The sequence below is a fragment of the Pseudochaenichthys georgianus genome, chromosome 17, assembly GCF_902827115.2.
Source record: "Pseudochaenichthys georgianus chromosome 17, fPseGeo1.2, whole genome shotgun sequence".
Classification (NCBI taxonomy): domain Eukaryota; kingdom Metazoa; phylum Chordata; class Actinopteri; order Perciformes; family Channichthyidae; genus Pseudochaenichthys; species Pseudochaenichthys georgianus.
This window is the reverse complement of record NC_047519.1, coordinates 17,201,532-17,221,973: the sequence shown is the minus strand read 5'-3', so window position 1 is coordinate 17,221,973 and position 20,442 is coordinate 17,201,532. Positions and strand designations below refer to the sequence as shown.

At 42.8% G+C, this 20,442-nt stretch overlaps 1 protein-coding gene across 1 annotated transcript in view; it reads right to left on the bottom strand.

Moving 5' to 3' along the window:
• brinp2 (bone morphogenetic protein/retinoic acid inducible neural-specific 2) overlaps window positions 1-19,103 on the bottom strand; it is a 229,143-nt gene extending 210,040 nt beyond the window's left edge. Inside the window, exon 1 of the mRNA XM_034105331.1 lies at window positions 18,983-19,103. The gene's annotated coding sequence lies outside the window, so the exon portion shown is untranslated. The remainder of the gene's footprint in view (window positions 1-18,982) is intronic.
• Window positions 19,104-20,442: the final 1,339 nt, after the last annotated feature.

Here is a 20,442-nt window from a genome sequence, read left to right as displayed (position 1 = left end):
CCCTCTGTCCTTAGACCCTCACATCGTACAAGGAAAAACGTCCGAAGAAAACCCAGTTTAAAGGGAAAAATGAGAGAAACCTCAGGGAGAGCAACAGAGGAGGGATCCCTCTCCCAGGACGGACAGACGTGCAATAGATGCCGTGTGTAAATTGAAAAGATAATACATTTGCAACATAGGTAGTCCAAATGTTTGGAAATGCTTGTCCACATTGCTTGCCGAAAGGGCAGATCTGCTGGCACTAGCAATGTCTCCTGCTGTGGAGAACACACCCTCTCGCTAGGGACAGAGGTAGTAGCAGATAAAGCCAGGTAGGCAACATAAGGATATTTGCCGTTTGTAATAGCTTTGGCTCGGTCTGAAGTTTTTGCGAGTGGTGGAGGCTTAAATGCTAATGGGAGTTGGGTTTGCACTTCAGTCTTTTGGTACCGGTGATATTCACGTTCGGGTGATGCCTTTTCAAATGAGTGTGCAAGTGTGATGTATTGCCAGCCGCGTAACCAATTTTAGTTGAACAATGCCGACAAACAGCTTTGGTTCGGTCCACCTGTCTTTGTCCGTCATCCTTGTACGTAACTGCGAAACCAAAATGTTCCCAAACCGGAGACTTCAATGATGCTGGAGGATTTTCGAGCTCAACTTTATCTGCGTTCGCCATTTCGATAGTTCCTCAATGAAATGACTTGCTCGCTCTATGACGCGTTGATCACAATGGGTGTAAATTACTCTGAATGCTGCGACGCAGCACCTGAGATTACTTCCAAGAAGTTGTTCACGTTCTCAATTTTTTACGTTTAACATTATATGCGTTCGGTACACTTCGGTACACACGTGTACCGAACCGAAGGGCCCGTACCGAATAATTTCGGTACGGGTACGTGTACCGTTACACCCCTAATGCCTATTGTTCCCGAGGGCATATTTGGCTCCGCTCTAGCTTCGAAGAAGACACGAGGCGAGGACGAACTGGCCAAGAAAGTCTCCGGTTCCGGCAGCAGCCGCTCAGGCACAGCCGGCCCAGACTTTCAGCCACCAGACGAGGAAGAAGAAGAGGGCGGCCTGACAGCCTCCTCTCCTCTCCTCGATAAAGGAGCTGGAAGTTCCCTGTTCTCCAGCTCCAGAACACGTTCCAGTGTTAGATGCCTCGAGTGATGTCAGAACGTCATCCTCAAGTTCGTGCCATGAGGGAAATGGACTTAACATCAACGACAGCAAGCTCCACTGCTTGTTTAAGTCACACGAACAATAAAAACAATAAACAGTCTAACGTCTACCCCCCTTCTAAGAGTGGCTGCTACCTCTCTCAGAAGACAGACGAAGGACGGGGCTGTGAAGGCATCACCGCCACGCGCATGCGCAGTGTCGACCGGGGTTGTCAACCTGGGGTACCACCGTGTTCAGACACTAGAGGGCGCCATAACACAACAAATAAAGACACTGAGGGCAGACGGCAGGGATGTGACATCTCCACTCGCTTTGAGAAGCGAAAAGTGGAGGATGCTCACAGATTCTGCTTGGGTTTTCAAGACAATAACACGGGGTTACAGACTCCAATTCGCTGTCACCCCCCCTCACTTTTCGGGCATTCTGCATTCGCAAGCCCGGGGAAAGTCGGCCCATATTCTAGAGCAAGAGATCCTCTCGCTACTAGACAAGAAGGCTATATCGATAATACCCTCCGAACAGAGTCAGAGCGGCTTTTATTCCAAGTATTTGCTCGTTCCCAAACGGGGAGGGAACGGGATTCGGCCTATACTAGATTTGAGGGCTCTGAACAAATATCTCAAAAGATACAAATTCAGAATGCTCACTCACACATCTCTGTTGCGTCTCGTGCGCCAAAACGATTGGTTCACATCAGTCGACCTGAAAGACGCGCACAGGAAATATCTAAGGTTCGCCTTTCAGGGTGTCTGTTACGAGTACAGAGTACTTCCCTTCGGTCTGTCTCTCAGCCCGCGAGTGTTTGTACGGTGTACGGAAGCCGCGATAGCCCCGTTAAGACAACAGGATATTCGCCTGGCAACTTATCTGGACTATTGGCTCCTTCTCGCACAGTCGGAGCAAGAGGCTATTATGCAGACGAATGTCCTCGTAAAACACCTGCTTGACCTGGGTTTCGTAATAAACACAGAAAAGAGCATGTTGTCCCCAGCCCAGACTGTACTCCTCCTGGGCCTACGCCTGAATTCGGTGACCTTTACCTGTCAGCAGAGAGAGTGAAAGCCTTCAGGGCTTGCCTCGCTCATTTCCAGCCACGCAAATATGTTATCTTCAGATCATGTCTGCGGTTACTGGGGCTCATGGCGTCAGGCATCCCGGTGGTACGACTGGGACGCTTACACGTGAGGGAGTTTCAGCGCTGGGTAGCTGCCCTCAGACTGGAACCCGTGCGTCATGGCGCGCGGAGAGTGATGTTCACTATGAAATGCGTAATGGCACATGCTGGCACGCAAACTGATCTTATGGAGCTGCGGACGTCTCCTCTCTCTGAGAGCGACGCACGTACCAGGAGTGATGAACCTCGGGGCAGATCTGCTGTCCACCAGAGGTGCACCACTATATGCAGACTGGACTCTACATCCAATAATTGTGAGTCAGCTGTGGGTGCGTTACGGCCGGGCCGTGGTGGATCTGTTCGCATCAAAAGAAAACGCTCAATGTCAGCTGTTCTTTTCAATGCACGATTTAAACGCACCGTTAGGCGTGGACGCGCTCGCGCACGTTTGGCCTCCGGTCCTTCTGTACGCGTTCCCACCCCTGGCTCTGATACCCCCAACTCTGGCCAGAGTGAGAGAACAACGCCACACACTGATCCTAATAGCTCCACACTGGCCTGCAATGTACTGGCTGGTGAAGATATATCAGCTGCTGTGCCGGCAGCCGTGGCAGCTCCCGCTACGCAGGGACATACTGTCTCAGGCGGGGGGGACGATTTTTCACCCACATCCAGAGCGCTTGGCACTATGGGCCTGGCCCGTGAGTGGTATAACCTGAATACAGTGGGACTCCCTCAGAGTGCAAGAGCTTCTTCCACCAGGTCCCTCTATGACTGTAAGTGGAGGGTGTTTGAGGAGTGGTGTCTTCAAAAAGGACACATCTCTTTTCAATGTCCTGTTGGGGTGATTCTATCATTTCTACAGGACCTGATTGATAAACACAGAGCTTTCTCTACGATCAAAGTGTACCTGGCTGCTATTGCTGCATGCCATGTGGGCTTTGAGGGAAAGACGGCTAGCCAACATCCCTTGGTCTGCCGTTTTATGAAAGGGGCTCGCAGGCTCCTCCCTGTTTCCAGGTCACTGGTGCCCTTATGGGACTTGGCAGTGGTTTTAGATGGGCTCACTCGACCTCCATTTGAACCCCTGGAAGAAGCTGACATGAAACACCTGTCACTGAAGACAGTGCTGTTACTGGCTCTGGCATCTGCCAAGCGAGTCAGTGACATTCATGCGCTCTCTGTACATCCTCCATGCACTCAGTTTGCCCCGGGGCACACCTTTGTACCTAAGGTGGTTGGCTCATGTACCCCCATTGACATTGAGGCATTTCCTCCGCCACTGTGTTCCTGTGAGGAACAGCGGCCGAATTTGCTGTGCCCATTCCGTGCTTTACGCATCTATATGGACAGGTCAAAAGAGTTTCGATGCAATGACCAACTCTTTGTATCCGGGGCTAACCCTCATAAGGGCAAGTCAGGGTTTGCAGGCACCAACGGGCCTGCATGCTCATTCTACTCGTGGACTGGCCACATCCTGGGCTTTGTTCAAGGGTGTTTCCATCCAAGACATTTGTGCAGCAGCGAGCTGGTCCTCACCGCTCACTTTTGTCCGCTTTTACAGGCTAGATGTCTCTGCTCCAAGTGTGGCCCGCGCAGTGCTGGGCCCCGTGTTGAGACAGGGTTCTACCTGTTAAGTTCTGGTTGTTTTGGTGATTTTCGAGATAAGCATGTCTAGCAATACGGGAGTTTCAATATCCCATAGTGAGACATCGAACGGAGTGTTATGAATGATAACTATAGGTTACTTGCGTAACCCCAGTTCTAAGAGTAACATGAAGTGAGATGTCTCACCAGACGTCCCTTCTTGCTAAGGCGAAGCGAGAAGAGGTGCTTATTTTGAATGACGCTGCGACGTAGCGCAAGCTACTTAAAGGGTGGGTGAATTCCCTGACGTAGACGTCAAGATCACCAGCCAATCAGGATTGGCATAATGAGATTTATGCTTCTGTTTGCATACGCGTTGAGGCGCATCCCAGAGTGAGACATCTCACTTCATGTTACTCTCAGTACTGGGGTTACGTAAGTAACCTATAGGTTGCACCTCTTTGAAATTGCCTATTCAGAAATACTTCCTCTTTTATTCACAGAATTCTTTCTAGGATTATCTTAAATTGACACAGGTACGGCATTTTATGTAATGCATGTCTTTATAAATGAGATGGAGGTTATGTTTTTGGTGTCGTGTGTTGTTTGGTTTTTCATTACACTAAGGCATGGGTCAAGGAAGATCCCATTGTATTTTGAAGCTAATCCAAATCATGCTAAACAGATTTCAGATAAACTTTTATGGTGGTGTATATATGTTCCTGTTTAGCTGTTATTGCATGCTGCCATATCTAGGGACAGGTTAGCACACATCTTAGGCTCTAAATGCTGTAGTATATGCCACTGGTCAATGTTATGCACAGATATTTTGCCAAACATACGTTAAAAAGAAAAATATCAACAGCAACTAATTGCGAATCTAAATGTTTTTAAAACTTTTCCAAAAATATAATTCAAACTTTGTATCCTAAAAGAGCACCATTTAGGTAGAGGAAAATCAATCAAAGCGTATAAACTGGAAAATAAACCCCACAACCGGGCAACAGTGAAATATATCTTCCATTATGAAGACACTGATGGAGGAGCACATTGTGTGACAACCGAGACACGAGCTCCATCACTTCAGAGCACTGAGGATCCACATCACGACAAATGCACAACTCATCTAACAGAGGATCCATGACCTCTCCATCCATCTCATTGAATTTTCCACACACGCACACACACACTCACAGCATGTAAACAGACGCATAAAAAGTGTTTTATTCAGCCACTAGGCACACACGAGCATTCACAAGCTACATTTGCCGCCACTGGTGCTTACAGATGTAAACACACGGGCATCTACAAGTGCATTTACATAAAAACTCATTTACATGATTAAACACACACCCGAACATGTAAGCTACAACACCAGCCCCTGCGCCTCCCTCCATGCTTGGATCTCTCCGAGTCAATAGCAGCAAATTCCCTCACAGATTTTAATCAGATGGGTGACTATTGGGGTTTAGCTAATGAATGCACTGGGATAATATAATCTCAATAATCTCTATGAAGCCTCTAATTGAACCATATGCTAAATGTGATGTATGACTTCATTAAGGGGCTGATGCCTTCTTTTATGTGATGCTGTTAGTGACCTTGACTGGCTTAGTGTGTCACTGTCGAGGCGAGGGTCCAATCCTGTTAAAGCTATTCAGTGGAGCTGGCACATCACGGCTGACTGCATGATCAGTGGAGCCGCCAAGTTGAAAGCGATTCTCAAACTTCGACCGACTTCTGATATTTGGAAGAAGGTAGGAACAAAAAGGTTCCCCAGTGTGAGGTCCCATCATGTCTTAAATACAGTAATAGCATACAGAGGATGTGATGATCCTGCATTTGACTAGGCTTTTTTTTCTGAACCCATTATTCAACGATTAAATTAAACTCAATCAACCCTCCAGTAATATGTTAACATTTTGGAATTAGATTAACTTTTTACTATGATCACCCTTTTATCCATTTTGATACAAGGAGCCAAAGTTTGAAGTCTGCCCATGTTGTCATCTATCATTGATAACTTGGTCTGATTAAGTGTTGAAATACCAGAAATTCAGTATTAAACCCATTTGAAATACAGAAGATAAAAGATGCAAATTCTGACATTAGAAAAGTTTGAACTTTCCCATCAATTCAAATGTATTGGTTCCGTTTGAGAAGTTAATAATTAAAGTATTAACCCTTAACATGATTTCATTTTACTGTTAAAGAACAAAGACAAACTTTTTCTTCCATTTTGATCAATACAATTATATGAATTCACTCGATTGAAGGACAAAAGTTTGGTGTAAGAATATAATGGTATAAGAGTGCGATAGTATCTATGATAATATCAGTATAACAAAACATGGGAAGTTTATATTAATTTATGGCTATTTGTAATGCAATAACTCTACTTAAAATATTTGTTGTTTCAGATTTGTTCACATTAATACCCTTGCATCTTTACAACAAAGGTCAACAAAGGTCATTGTGATCTACTCTAATGTATGACCAATTCTAAAATTATTTTAGGATGGTGTAATCCCTGAACTGTCTGCAGTTCTTCCTCCAGCCTCAAGAACCAGCCTTTAAACAAAGCACATTTTGTTTATGATAAGTGCTGACGACAATTATCATGTATTTGATAGAACATTGCACTTGATACAAAAGATACATGATTCCATGTTAATATTCCCACCATACCTCTAGCCTTGCTTTATTCTCTTGTTCTGAAGCTGCTTTACAACTGATCTCAACTTTCAACCTTTCAGTCTTCCCATAAGTGCATGATTATTTATAAATATTTATCGAGATCAAAAGTCTGTTGCTTATTACACCCTTTAAAGAAACTCCAACCACACCCACACGCACTTACACACATATCTCCGAAGCGTCTGACTTCACAAAATTCATGCCCCGGAATGAAAATCCATGTGTTCGCCTTTGGTGTTGTCAAATGTGAAGTCAGCTTTGCATGAGCACTTTCCCAAAACCGCTCGGATGAGTAAGTTCAAAGGCGCACGTTGGTTTAGTCAGCCAAAACGCGGGAGGCAGAAGGGAGAGGGAGGGTTATTAGCCCACATGTTTCAATGTTTTCTCATGAATTAAATATGTAGTCATGCATGCAAACTGAGCCAGACAAATTCAGAGTTTTAACTTAGCTGAAACCAAGCCAATAAAACAAGGAAAATGCCTCCTTAACAAATGAATTACCATTATTAAAAGGCACCATTATTCAGAACTGATTTGCTTCCCTTCACTTGGACGACTTTGAGTTGGTTAAGCATCACATTTCCCACTAACAACAAAAAAAAGGATGATGAATATTGCTTTTTTAACAGGGATTATAATCAACACGAACTCTGCGGTGTTATGCACAAACACATATGGCACTTGTCCTGGCTATTCACATATGAATTGTTTGGGTTCACATAAAGCCAAATAGATGTTTTTAAATTCCAATGGAATTAACTAATATTTATGGACACATACAATGTTATTGTGAATCTGTAGTAGGCTATTATGTAAACAAATAACTACTCTTGTAGCCTGTAAGTGTTATTGCATAAAATGCTACTAGTGCACTGTAACTTTTTATTCATGTGTTTTTTTCTTTTAATGTTTATTTTTTATTTATATAAGCCTTGCCTTGCCTTACCCGTGCGTTCTAACAATGTCATTCCCCTTTCACCTCAACACTTGTTGACTATATCGATGAAACATTACATGGTCTCTGAGCTGGTGGATCAGAAGCTGACTGACTTATTCTGCTGTTCATCACAGGATTACAGTATGGCCAATTTGATAGCAGAAGAAGGCCTTCTTCCACATCGCAGCTTGCCATTCAGTTGGAGTAATGTTTTTAATCACCTGCTTTGCTAACCACGCACACTCACCTTTTAGCTCTAGCTTTGGCCTCATCCATCGCCAGTGAAAAATAGGCTTTCTCTGAAGGTCAACCTTGTGTACGTCCCAACTTACAAGCACTCCACATTCACCAAGCACCCAATGAAAGTATGAAATATTTTCTCATATATTGCTGTCCAACTCTGTCTATTCAGGCAACACACGTTTGTCTGTGTGGGGGGCTGCGTTGACGCGTCTAAACAGGCAGGAAGGTCATTACAACGTCTTCCCTTGCATCTGTTGGACTGATGCAGCAGCTTGATAGGTTTTGAATAAGTGCATCCTGACGTTCCACTTCATTCCACTTTGAAGCAACCCTCTCGATCTAAACAGAATGAAAGCGATGTTTTGCTGTAAAATGTATTCCAGGGGCACAGGAATATCTTACTGATTTGAGTGACAAGGTAGAGCAGGGCTGTTTGACTTTTCCTTCGCACGGTTGGCTAATGCTCTGCCCTCCATGCATGTTGTAAAGCAGCATGAATATAAAGCAATGTGTATATGACCATGTTCTCACTCCCCCCACCTCTCTTCACCCTTTTCTCCTCCCATCAAACTCTGACTGATTGCATGTGCAAGCACTGAACAATTGAATGCGGTTAAAGTAGGTCAGGGAAGTACGATTGTTATATTTTTGCAGCGTTACCTGTTCCTCTTAGGGCAGGAGGTGTGTGAGAGAGAGAATGGCCGCTGGTGGTTAAATCTCCTTGTACGGTAACAGTAAAAATCAATGGGAAGAGTTTGGATGTCAGCGCCAATGACTCTGGATGATTTAGCTCAATACGCCGATCAATGCCGAGACTGATAATCATCGTATTTCTCGCCACTAAATGTCTTTCCCAATCATTGCCGGTAAGTGGAGGAGAGGCAGAAGAGAAGGGGCATGAGGAGCAGGTGAAAGAAAGAGATTCACATGCAATCATCAGACGTTGTAGTGCAGGATAAGTCATGAATAATGTACTGCTGAAGCGCGGTTCTTTTCTTACAGCGTCTGACAGGGACCTGGGTGACAAGTTTTAGACTCCACATCACTTCAACATGAACTAGAAATAACAATACACTACAATTTCAATCACTGAAGGATAGAGGTCAACAGTAATGCAAAATGAGTGTGCATTTATTTTTCCAGGTGGGAAAACCTTTACCGATTCTCATCAAATCCATGGTAATCTACGAGATGTTCTGCAATCCAGGCACTTTGTTGTTTCAGCTTTATATATGAGCGTCTTTAGATTTGAGACAATGTATGCATGACCTCTGGAAACAAGTGTCCATTAAACCATTTCCACAGGCCTCCTGTGGGAAATGAAACAAAAGCTCAACTGACTTTCCAAAGACAATTCATTAATGAGAGACATTTTTCTTTGCATATCAACAGCTTAAGAATGTTTAGAAGCGGCTTTTAAAAAATCCTCAGGGGATTAAATAAAAAATAAATTGTTGTTTTTCTATGCAGTCGTAAAATGGTATTACACACACCCTATCCACATACACACACATGGCCCGTCACTCTCATTCCACCCCCTGTGAAGATTGAAATGTCAGGAAGGCTTTCAATATCTATAGTCCATGTTGGAGCCCGGCTCAGGATTAACGTACATATGGGAAACAATGGAGCTCTCTCAAGCCGATTCTCTTCATCCCCTCCTACTACAGCTGCTGGGGGAGGCATGCAAAGGCTTCTTCAGAAGAAGTGACCACTTTGATGTACAAAGACAAGGGGCAAAGAGGAGGGAGGAAATAAAGAGTTTAAGCTCCTTTCATGTCCCTCCCTGCCTACACTTTTGCCTTAAACAAGCCACTAAAGACAGGCTGATCTTCAAGGTTTGGCAAGAAAGTTGTGTCAGCGAGTGGCGGTGGTGGTCTCGGTGGTTAGGGCTATTGTTTCATCTTTATTTTCCTTCTTTCCCTAGAGGTGTTTTCTGAGACTGAGATCTTTCTTTATCTTTTCATGTCGTTGTGCCAATCTTTCGGATAAGAGGTTCAGAGAGTTAACTAAGCCGATGGCAGTGTTAATTTCTAGGTCACTGCCACAATAAAGAAATACCTATGATTGGAGTCAAGGTCTATCGTTGTTTTTGTTTTTGAATAGTCTGCTGCTGAAATTATTAGGTTTTGAATATGTTCATTTAAAGATAATTGACAACAATTTCAATTCAAAATATGACAAACGTTTTCTGGTTCCAGTGTCTTCAATCTAATGGTGTGCAGTCTGGAGACATAATTAATTTCAGTGTTGGTCTATGTGTGTCTAGGCCAGAGTTGGGTTACTGTAATAATATTACTTTTGTCGGTAATGGAGTAGTGTAACGCGCTACTTTTATAATTCAGTAATCACACTACAGTTACTAACATTGCCCCGATACGCGTTACTTCGTTACTTACTAAAATCAGTCATAATCAAACCTCAACAAACACCTGCAAAGAACACATGCTAAGGTGAAGCTAACGCACAGCTATTTGTTGTTTGTTTATATCACATAGTCTGTTCTTCTTCTCTGTTTTACGGTTGTTGCCTGTTTTGAATGACGAATACACACTATCGCCGCCTGCTGGTAAGGAGAGTTATTGCCACTCACGCATGCACAGTTCGTACGTGCTCGGCTGAAGTCTTTGCGGTGTCTGGTTCCAGTGCAACACATGGCCAACACGCAGGAGAACACGCCGACGCAACAGCGTGAGCAGAGATAGACTGCGCAAAATATACAGATAGCAGGAGACAGAGGACAGCCATGGTCAGATAGGAAAACATTCAGGATCTGGATCAGTCTTATGCGACAATGAAAACTAAAGAGAACATTTGAAACTTTAGCAGTCTGCGTGATCTGCCTGCAGGGAGGGGCGGGCCGGCCCTGCGAGTAAAGTAACGAGTAAAGTAACGAGTAAAGTAACGAGTTACTTTATGTAGAGAGTAACGAAGTAGTGTAATATATTACTTTTTTTTAAAGTAATATGTAATATATTACTTTTTTTTAGTAACGACCCCATCTCTGGTCTAGGCCTGTTGCGATAATCAATAAATGGACTTATCGTACAATACATAAAAATGGACTGGATAACTTTTCTGAGCTCGATAAATTTGTTTACATAAGTATGTGACCAGAATTTTAGCCCGGCGCGCTGTGAGGGGCGGGGCTCACACACAGCCAAGTCAGGAAACTCTGCGGCAACAGTGTAGCAGCCAAATTAATAATATAGAGACAAGCAGCAGACAAAATGTGACTTACTCGAGAGGAATTTGAAGTTAAATGGAATTGGTTGTAAAACCTAATACCACATATTCGGTGTGGGAATATTTTGGATTTAAGCCAAATCAATGAGGCGAACCTACGGACTTGAATGAGCCGGACGGTGTGTCGCATTGGTTTTGAAAAGGTAGCAACAAAAGCTAGCAATACGACCAACGTTAAACTGCACCTGAAACACAACCTATCCATTCCGTTTTCCCAGCTGGGAGCAAACACGGCAGCTGGAGATGGAGAGCCCCCACCTTCCCGACAGTTTACAATCAAAGATGCATTTTCCCGACAATGCAAACATGATGGTGTTCCTTGCTCGAAAACTTGAAATACAGATTTGGATATGGCCTGTTGGGGCATCTGGGTCTTTGTATGGACAGTACACTTGACTGCTATTTCAAGGTTTTTTTTGCTTGTCAGACAATGTGTGCTCATATAAATGAATTTATTTATATATAAATATGTTTTCCAGCCTGAGTCTATGGAATTGATTGTTTTGGTTGTGAGGGATTTAATTCATTTTTATAATTTAATTTGTTTTATTTATTATATATAATTTATATATTTTAATATTATTTCACATTTCATTTGCAATGTTGGATGTTCAATAAAAAGTTCTGTTTGAAAGGATGTACTTGAATTATTATTATATATTATCATTATGTCAGTTGTCTAAAATGGTCTTAAAAACGGCAATCGCAATTATTTCCAGGAAAATGTATCGTCCAACTAAATTAATTATCGGGAAAGGCCTATGTGTGTCTTTCAGACAAACAATTCAATATATGTTAGATCACACTAATACTCTTGTGGCTATGTAGGAGAACATATCTGAAGCCTGGTTCCAATATGGTGGAAAGCCTGAAATCATAAGATCACCCCCACCCCCAACATTTTCTTGGCATCCCTTACAGTATAAGGGATGCCAAGAAAATGTTGGGGGTGGGGGCGGAATCTTATCCTTATACTGTATATTTAAAAAAAAACAAGACCCTACATATCCTTATTTATATTTATCTTATCGGAATGGACAGTACCTAAAAAATGTAACTGACCCAAGGTCTCACATCAGCACGGAGATGAGCAGGATAAAAAGAGGAATTTCTCCATTCATGTCTCGAAGACTGCTTCCCCTCCCGATACAGCAGGAACCTGCAGATCAGCATGACTGACGGGCATTCAGACATCTCGCTCATCATGGGGGCTCAGGATCAGCACCTACAGTGTTTGTGACGCACATTGTGCAGAATAAAAGCCCCACCTGTGAAGCAGGAGGCTGCTCGGCTAAGCTGAAGGCTGAACGATTGAGCTTCTCCTTTAACTCCCTCTGAACCTTAGGTGTGCTCAGATTTTTTGGAAATTGTAGAAATAATAGAATGTGTTTTATATGGATGTGGATCAAAAAGACAGGCAGGCGACGAATGAAGGTCTGTAAGATATGCTTTTATTGATCCATAGCTTTAATTGAGGACATTTAGGTTCCAATATATGTCCATTAATATCCTGAACTATGTCAACCAAGCCAAGTCAAAGTCATGTCATGTCTACTCCCTGTGAGTGCTGCTTTTTGTAAAAGATTTGTAATGGACCAGAGTACCAGACACATTAGTTCTTGGCTGCCAATGTTTGGATAAATTACATTAAAATGGATTTGCATTACAGTGCTGACAGACAACAAGGCGGGCTAGTTCAGTTAGCCTCACCCCCCCTCAGCTCCAACAATGTATCTTTCCAAGTCACCTTTTTGTTGTTTTTTTAGCATGCAGCATCTTCATACGATATTTTCCACTCACCCTGGCAAATGTCGCAAATGTTACAGTTTGATCATATACCATTCATTTGTTTTATAAATACCGAGCCAGTGGAATATTGAATTTGCCTAATAAGAATGTTAATTTCACCTATCTTTTAACTATGCCTATGATTAAAACCTGTAATCTGCTGAGCTTTTGTACTACAAAACAGTCAGTGTGGGTGCACAGGGTGCCGCAGGTTCAGTCACGACACAGCAGAGAAAAAAAGGATACCGCCTACTGTCTATATCTCACAGGAGATATATCTCACATCATTTCTGTCACCGACGGCCTCAACAAACCATAATAGTATACAAAGATACAATATATATTGTACGTCCACCAATCAATAATCAGTTACTGCAGGACCACATCGCACAGAAACACCTTCCTGATACAGCTAGAGAACATTGCTTAAAGATTTTTCACCAACACATACATATGTACGTAAAAACATCATGTGGGCCAATCAATACGTGTAGGCTGGCTGGTGAGCGTTACTGCGTGGTTCACAAAAGAGAAATTCAATAATACATAGAGTGGAGGTTGTAAAACACCTTCTTCTTAAGGACTCACTCACAAAAAATATATTCTAATATACTAATCTAATCTAGCAGACTGTATATAATATTGTCATCTTTTTTCATTTTTCACAATGCATGACTGCTTTCACAACCATAAATAAATGCTTTATATAAATCTAACTCAGAATATTATTAAAGGTGTAATTATCATTCACTTTCTTTATAATATAAGATTAGGACATTTCTCTAAATTACACTTTGATTTCATGAGAACTTTATGCCAAAATGTAACTTTAAATTACTTTATATGTCAGACTGCAGCCATTTAGCTCTCCGCAAAGACTGGAAACAGAGTACAACAATTAGCCTGGATCTGTCAACAAATCTATCTATTGGCATCTGTAATGCCTTCTAAATTACGAAATGTTGATAGCTTAAATGATACATAGCCTGACTTGACCCTTAAAATCCTTTATTCACTTTTTCCATGAAGAGGATAGCTCAAAATGCTGAGTGATGAGATATTGGGCAAAACTGAAAGCCCGCTATTATGTAGCAATCGTTGAAAAGGCTACATTTTCAATATCTCCTCATGTCCATGCAGTTTGAAGGGCACAGCCGTATCGTATGCATTAGTCAATCTCTGAAAAGCACAGACGCCGAGTACACGCATTTGCATTTATATACACGCATTTAGCTGATGCACTTTCCTGCAGAGTGACTCAATGAGAGCAACAGTGGATTCACCTCCGATTTTTAGATTGCTTATGGAGCAGAGCAAAGGTCAGGGACAGAGAGCATCCTGAAAATATGTGACCTTCAATAATACTGCAAGAGAGAATGTGAGGAGAAATAAGTGGAAGAAATGAGAGCCAATAAAAAAAGGGCAAATGGATTTTTCTTATAGAGAAGGACAATACTGAAGCAGGGAAATTATATGTTCTGTCACTGAATGTGCTTTGGCTGGAACTTTGCCATTTGATTGTACCTAACGGAAAATATATTTCATAAACTATAGTTGCTTCTGGCAAATTGTGTGAAATTCTGCACTTTCTTTTCTTTTCAGTTCTGGGAAACTCATTAAAGATGATGCGATCCTCCAACAGAAGACAGAACGAAATACTTTTATAAGTGAGAAAGCCGGAAATATCTGCAGAGTTACACTCCATCCCCGAGAATAATCAAACTGACATCTTTAAGAGGTCCTATCTGGAGTTGTTAGCTATGAAATGTGTATTGTTGAGGCCCATCTATTTCTGCTGCGGGGTACTAAGCATATAACTCATTTCCATGCAGACGTACCTTTTTGCACGTCTACCATCTCCAAAAGTGCAGACTGGGGACCACCCCGGGCATGTAATTAGATTCCATAGGGGCTTAAGAAAAATGAGAAGTGGTTTAATTCTGCTCTTTTTTCCCTTGCTTTGCTGAGTTGAGAGAATACATTAGAATGGGTGGCAAATTATAGGTTTCATTCCACATACTGTCATCTTTATGATTCTGAAACAAGACAACAAGCAGAAAACAAAAGCTGCATTAGAACTTGTCTCAGTGAACTCCCTCCTACTCAGTATTGACTAATGCTGTCTGTGTTCTCACATCGGCAGTAACTTCATAAACATGCCAGGCATAATGCGAGTGGACTGAGATACATTTGTCTAGAGCAGTATTTCTCAAAGTGGGGGGCGCGCCACTTTGAGAACGAAAAATGGTTTTAAAAAAAAAAAATATGATACAGTACAGTACTATTACGTCTGGGTCTCTGTTTCATTAAAGCTCGGCTCTGTGTGTGTGTGGAACGAGCCATTTTGTGTGCGTGCGCGAGCGAGAGAGAGAGCGCACCGGTACCGGAGATCGTTGTTGTTAGCTTCTGGTGCTAGCGAGCTACGCTAACGGATATACGGATTTTTTCAACAACAAAGTGGAGGAGAGTCCTCTCCTGTCAGACTGAGAGGCTCCGTGAGCTAAAGGACTCTCTCAGTGTTTAGATAGTTAGCTTTAAACTTTAAAGTTATCTCAAACGTTTTGGTCACGATTAATGTAAACAATTATTTCCGAGGCACACATTTATATGGTCATTATAGTTATAAAAAAATAAGAGTAAAGAATAAATGAAAAACAGGTATGAAATACTACGTATATGACAGTAAAAAAAGAATAAAGTTTAAAAGGGTGATTTGTAAAATATCCATAAAGAAAAAGTAAATCTGTTTACAGTTCTGTTTGGTGTTGAGAGATGTATCCATAGATCTCTTCCTTTTGCTCTCAAAGTGCACCAGATTGATGCTTTTAACTTCAATATTTAGAAATAAATCTTCCCGGGGGAGCTTGCCCCCGGACCCCCCTATGTGAGGTCCACACACCACCTATAAAAAATGCACTTTACCTCTGCTTACACCTATATGCCGTGAGCTGATTATCGTGCCTTCATTGTAACAGTCGCGGGTGCACCGTGTATTTGCGTGTAGGGATTGTTGCAGTAGAAAATTCCACTGTAGCGACCGGTACATTAATGGGGAACCCTAAATGTCTGAGCACCCTCTATGAAACGTCAAGCTACCCCACACAGCACCCCCAAAATAAATCTCTGGTGCCGCCACTGAGCCTGACTATTTGTGTTGGGGGGGCCTTTTTCTCCAAAGGGGGGGGGGGCTGACAGAAAAAGTTTGAGAACCACTGGTCTAGAGAGTGTTGAGGCAAAAAGGGGAACACATTATGAAACACAGTTTCTTGAGAGTAAAACTTTCCAAATGCATGTCCCTCTCCAAATCGTTTGATAAAGAACTTTTGAATGAAAAGTTTTGGAAATGTCTTTTTCTTCAAGTCTTGCCATTGGGAATTGCAGATTGTTAGCAATCATGACTCAAACAGGAAGAAATCAAACATTTGTTTTTAGACTTTTTTTTGTTATGGACTGATACACATTGGATGATCATTTGAGCATTTTGGGCAGCATGTTAGTGTGTGTGTGTCATTGGGTCAAAAATAAGCTACAGTGAACTATTTACTTAGTGTGTATTACTGAAGTGTTTCCGTGAAACATAAAGCATACAGATGCACACACACACAATACTTAGGATGATTTATTAATTTTAATGGGGAAATATTGCCAACCTTATTTTCATTCCATTGATAACCATGTTTTGTTTGTATTTTAATGATATGCTTTTGAAACACACATTGTAGTCTGGAAGAGCGTACTCCTTTGTTATGTTAGGCATTTGCTCGATGAAGACCAAGTTGGGTCCAATCATTGCTAATGTAAAAGCGTTTAACAAAGAGTTACTGCAAATATGTTGTCTCTTAATTGTGAAATGTTGCGTTGATATAAGTGGAAAATTAAGATTTTCATTTGAAAATTATTTTATAGCCTAACTTAAAAAGGGCATGTCTTGGGTTCAAGATTTAGTCAGATAAATTGAATCAAGCAACACCGGTTATCTTGGTTTAGGTTTTTGGACAACTATGTGTTTTTTCTTTACAGAAAGCCTGTGTTACACACTTGGGGCACAATGTTTGAAAGGCAGGCCAGTCAGAAGATCAAACACAAAGAGGCTATTGGTGACATTGGGGAAATGTACCATCCGAAAAAAGGCATGATATTTTGGGCTGTTATGCATGGATTTTAACAATGTTTTTATTTATTTATAAACCGTTTACCTCAAGTCCCTTTAGTATGGAAGTGTAATACTAAATCCATAGAGTATTCAATATCATGATATTGATGTCAGCTGTATGGCAGGGCCCAGGAGACTGAACACAATATTGCTTGTTTTGTTGCTAAAGTAATTACAGAGCTGAACAAAATGTGTTGCAGAACAAGTCCAAGGTCTTCAGGTGGCCTTTTGTTTTGGAGCAGTGACATGTTAAGCTGATTGTAAACACGGTTGTACTGCTAATATGCTAACAGACAAGCACAGGCAGTGCACGCTGTTGCCGCTGTTCAAAGTTTACGAAAATCGATGCGCTCTCCTGGACTCGCAGATTATATTTCTCTAGAATCTCTTGCTCCATCTCCCGGAATGGCCTATCCGGCTGCTAAATCGACTAATAGCGGCGTTTTATCCCCACGTGGAACATATTATAAGAATATAAGATTTACACACATATTTGTCCCAACGCATGCAGTGTAAGTGTCTAAATCCTGGACATGTAAGGGGCCTTAGGTTTGTAAGCTGCCGCTCTAGATAACTTTGCATTTAGAAATCCCCAGACTTCGGGTAAGCGGATACCTCAGATTGTTGCTATCACGAGACAAATGTATCAACAGAGCTGCAAATGTATGCTTTATGTATTTTGTCTTGTCAATATCCATCACTCCCACCTGAGCACACCTATAATGGACACTCCTACACTCATCAACACCAAACACTCAGCAGCTCGGCCGTTAAATATTCCCTTTCTCCTGTGATGATGTCAGCAGGGGCGTACACTCACACTGCCATTAACAATTAATTGGATCATTGGAGCCATGTGTGTGTCATGCCCTCAGCCTTTTTATGTTTAAGCTCTCAGTGCTACAATATATCACAGAAATGTCAAAGTCAGCACTTTCATTAAATGTTTACGACGAGGATGGACACAAGAGCAGTGAAATGTTCTCTCCTGGTGCATGTTAGTGAGTGTCATGATTTTAGTTTGACTTTTTGTTGTACTTCCTCTTCCTCCATGATTTGTTTGACAAGACCTCTTGTGGCAGTGGGTGTTAAGTGTAAATCTGAGGCAGCAGCTCCTCCTCTCTGAGGATCACTTAAGGCCACATGCAGTAGTCTTGACAAAGTAGCTGACAGGTAAATGTTGTGCTTACACGGTTCAGAGAATATGTGAGAAATGGTGCGGTGCGTAGCAGGCATTCTGGGTGACTGATGGAGCAACAATATCACACACTCACAGGCAGAGAGAGCAGAGAGGCAGGCAGGTATTCATCGGTGAGGAGAGACCGCAGGAACACACACACACACACACACACACACACACACACACACACACACACACATGGTGAGATGAGGCAAAGCACTGGTTAAAAGACAACTCTCACCAGTTTTTATGTACTATTATGTGACAGTAGTTCACACAAAGGCACAAGGAAAAATGCAACGCGCTGCAAAGTTACAGCAGGCAAAAACACAACAATTTAGCGCACACAGCCAAGCACACAACAGCGTGGTTATGGCTGCACTACATCATCAACACACATAAAATATTAGAATAAGAGAGATTTACACACATAATGTTCAAACTGTATGAAAGGTGCCTGCAGTCCCAAGACCCACGTGTGACCTGGTATTTATTTGCACGTGCACCCTCTGTACACAACATTCTTTATTTGCTTACAAATGATTGCCTGTTCCTGTTCCAAATGGTGTGCTTGTTGAGGAGAAAACGACCACACAAACTCCTAATCTGCTTCATCTAAATTCAAATTGCCAGCTCTGCTTCCTCACCCTCGATCTGCTGATCGATCATGCGTCACGACTTGAACACTGGCACACTGCAACTGACCATCCGAACCCGCATTATGGTCTTTTGCGTAACAACCCGGTAGGGGGCTGCGCGTAAAAATAAAAAATAAACTCGGCAGGCGCAAAACCGCACAACATTGAACTCTGATATCCCGCGTTCATTAAACCGCCCACACCCCCTCCCTTCCGCGTGGACACACAAACTCACCCAGGGTGTGATCACAGGTCCTCCCCGTGCGTCTCTTGGTGTGTGTCCGTGTATCCAGTAAAAAAGAGGTTGGGGAAAACGAGCGGCAAAGGCGCAATCGAAGTAGTGGACGGCAGCCAAACGCCACCGACTTCCCTCCTCCTCCTCCTCCTCCTCCTCCTCCTCCTCCTCCTCCTCCTTCTTCTTCTTCTTCTTCTTCTTCTTCTTCTTCTTCTTCTTCTTCTTCTTCTTCTTCTTCTTCTTCCTTCACTCTTCCCCTCCTCCCCGGGGCAGGTTAGGCAGCGGTGTTAATAATCCAGGCATTGTCCTCTTCATCAGAATTAAAAAGAAACACGGATAGGGTGAGAAGACTCCGTTTCGCCAAACAACAAGACAGAAGTTTAGAGGAATTCTCCTTTTCTAATGCTGTCCAGTGTAATCCGCGTTTGGAAACAGTCTAAGTGAAGTGTCCACCAGTTACAATGTGGATGCAGATGTGTGGAAAAAGCTAAGAAAGTTTGCTTTCAGAGTGACTGAAACACAGATGAGACCGGAGAAATTATACCTGAGAGATGTCTTGTTATCTCACTTCCAGCTCCGGACAAAAAAACTCTCCCTTCGCAGGGATTGTAGCGCACCTGCGGCCGGATCGGAGACGCGCAGGTATCTACGAGCTCTTCCCCCTCTTCCCTCTCTTGGTGTGTGTTTTATTCCGCGTTTTTATTCCCGTCTCTCCACGGTCATCACTCAGTGTCAAGCCTGACGTAGGTTCTCCAAAGTAGCTCAGGGAAGCGTCTCTTTTCACCCGCGCGCTCCGCTCTCCTCTCCCCTCTCTCTTCGCTTTCACTCTCCTCAACAAGCTCTGTCAATCCTCCTGTTGTGAAACCACACCTCCCTCGGCAGCGATTGGTCGGGAACTGCAGAGAAGGAGGAGGAGAGGGAAGGAGGTGAGTGCTGCGATGATGCGCTCAGGAGAGAGAGGGGAAATGAGAGGATGGAGAGAGAGGAGAGAGGAGGACAAATCTAGAGGGAGAGAAGTGAAAAAAGAGAGAGTGTGTCAGGGAAGAAAAAAAAACGAATGGTGTATATGAGGATGCCTGTTTAAGGAGGGGGGGAGGGGGTGTCCATGTACTGAGCTCTATGTGTTCAAGCCCAAAGGGACAGGCTGGCTAATGAAAGTGAAAATGCTTCTCTCCTTCTTTTTTGTTTATCCCTCTCATTCACTCAAAGCGCTTTAGCCACATTGTGTCCGCTGCAAATCTGCTTTGACTCCCGGCAAAACTGAATTCATACTGACAATGTCCCCAATTACTGAGCCGAGTCATACGCTTCCGTCCGTCCATCTACTTCCTCTTTATGAAATCTGGTGTCTGTCAGTTAGGCAGCTTCCTTAGTGAGTCTATGATGAATAAGTAAGTGGTTGAAGGGAGGCTGGAGAGTGGAGTGCATGTTGAATATGCTGCCCAGGGGCGTCAGCAGGG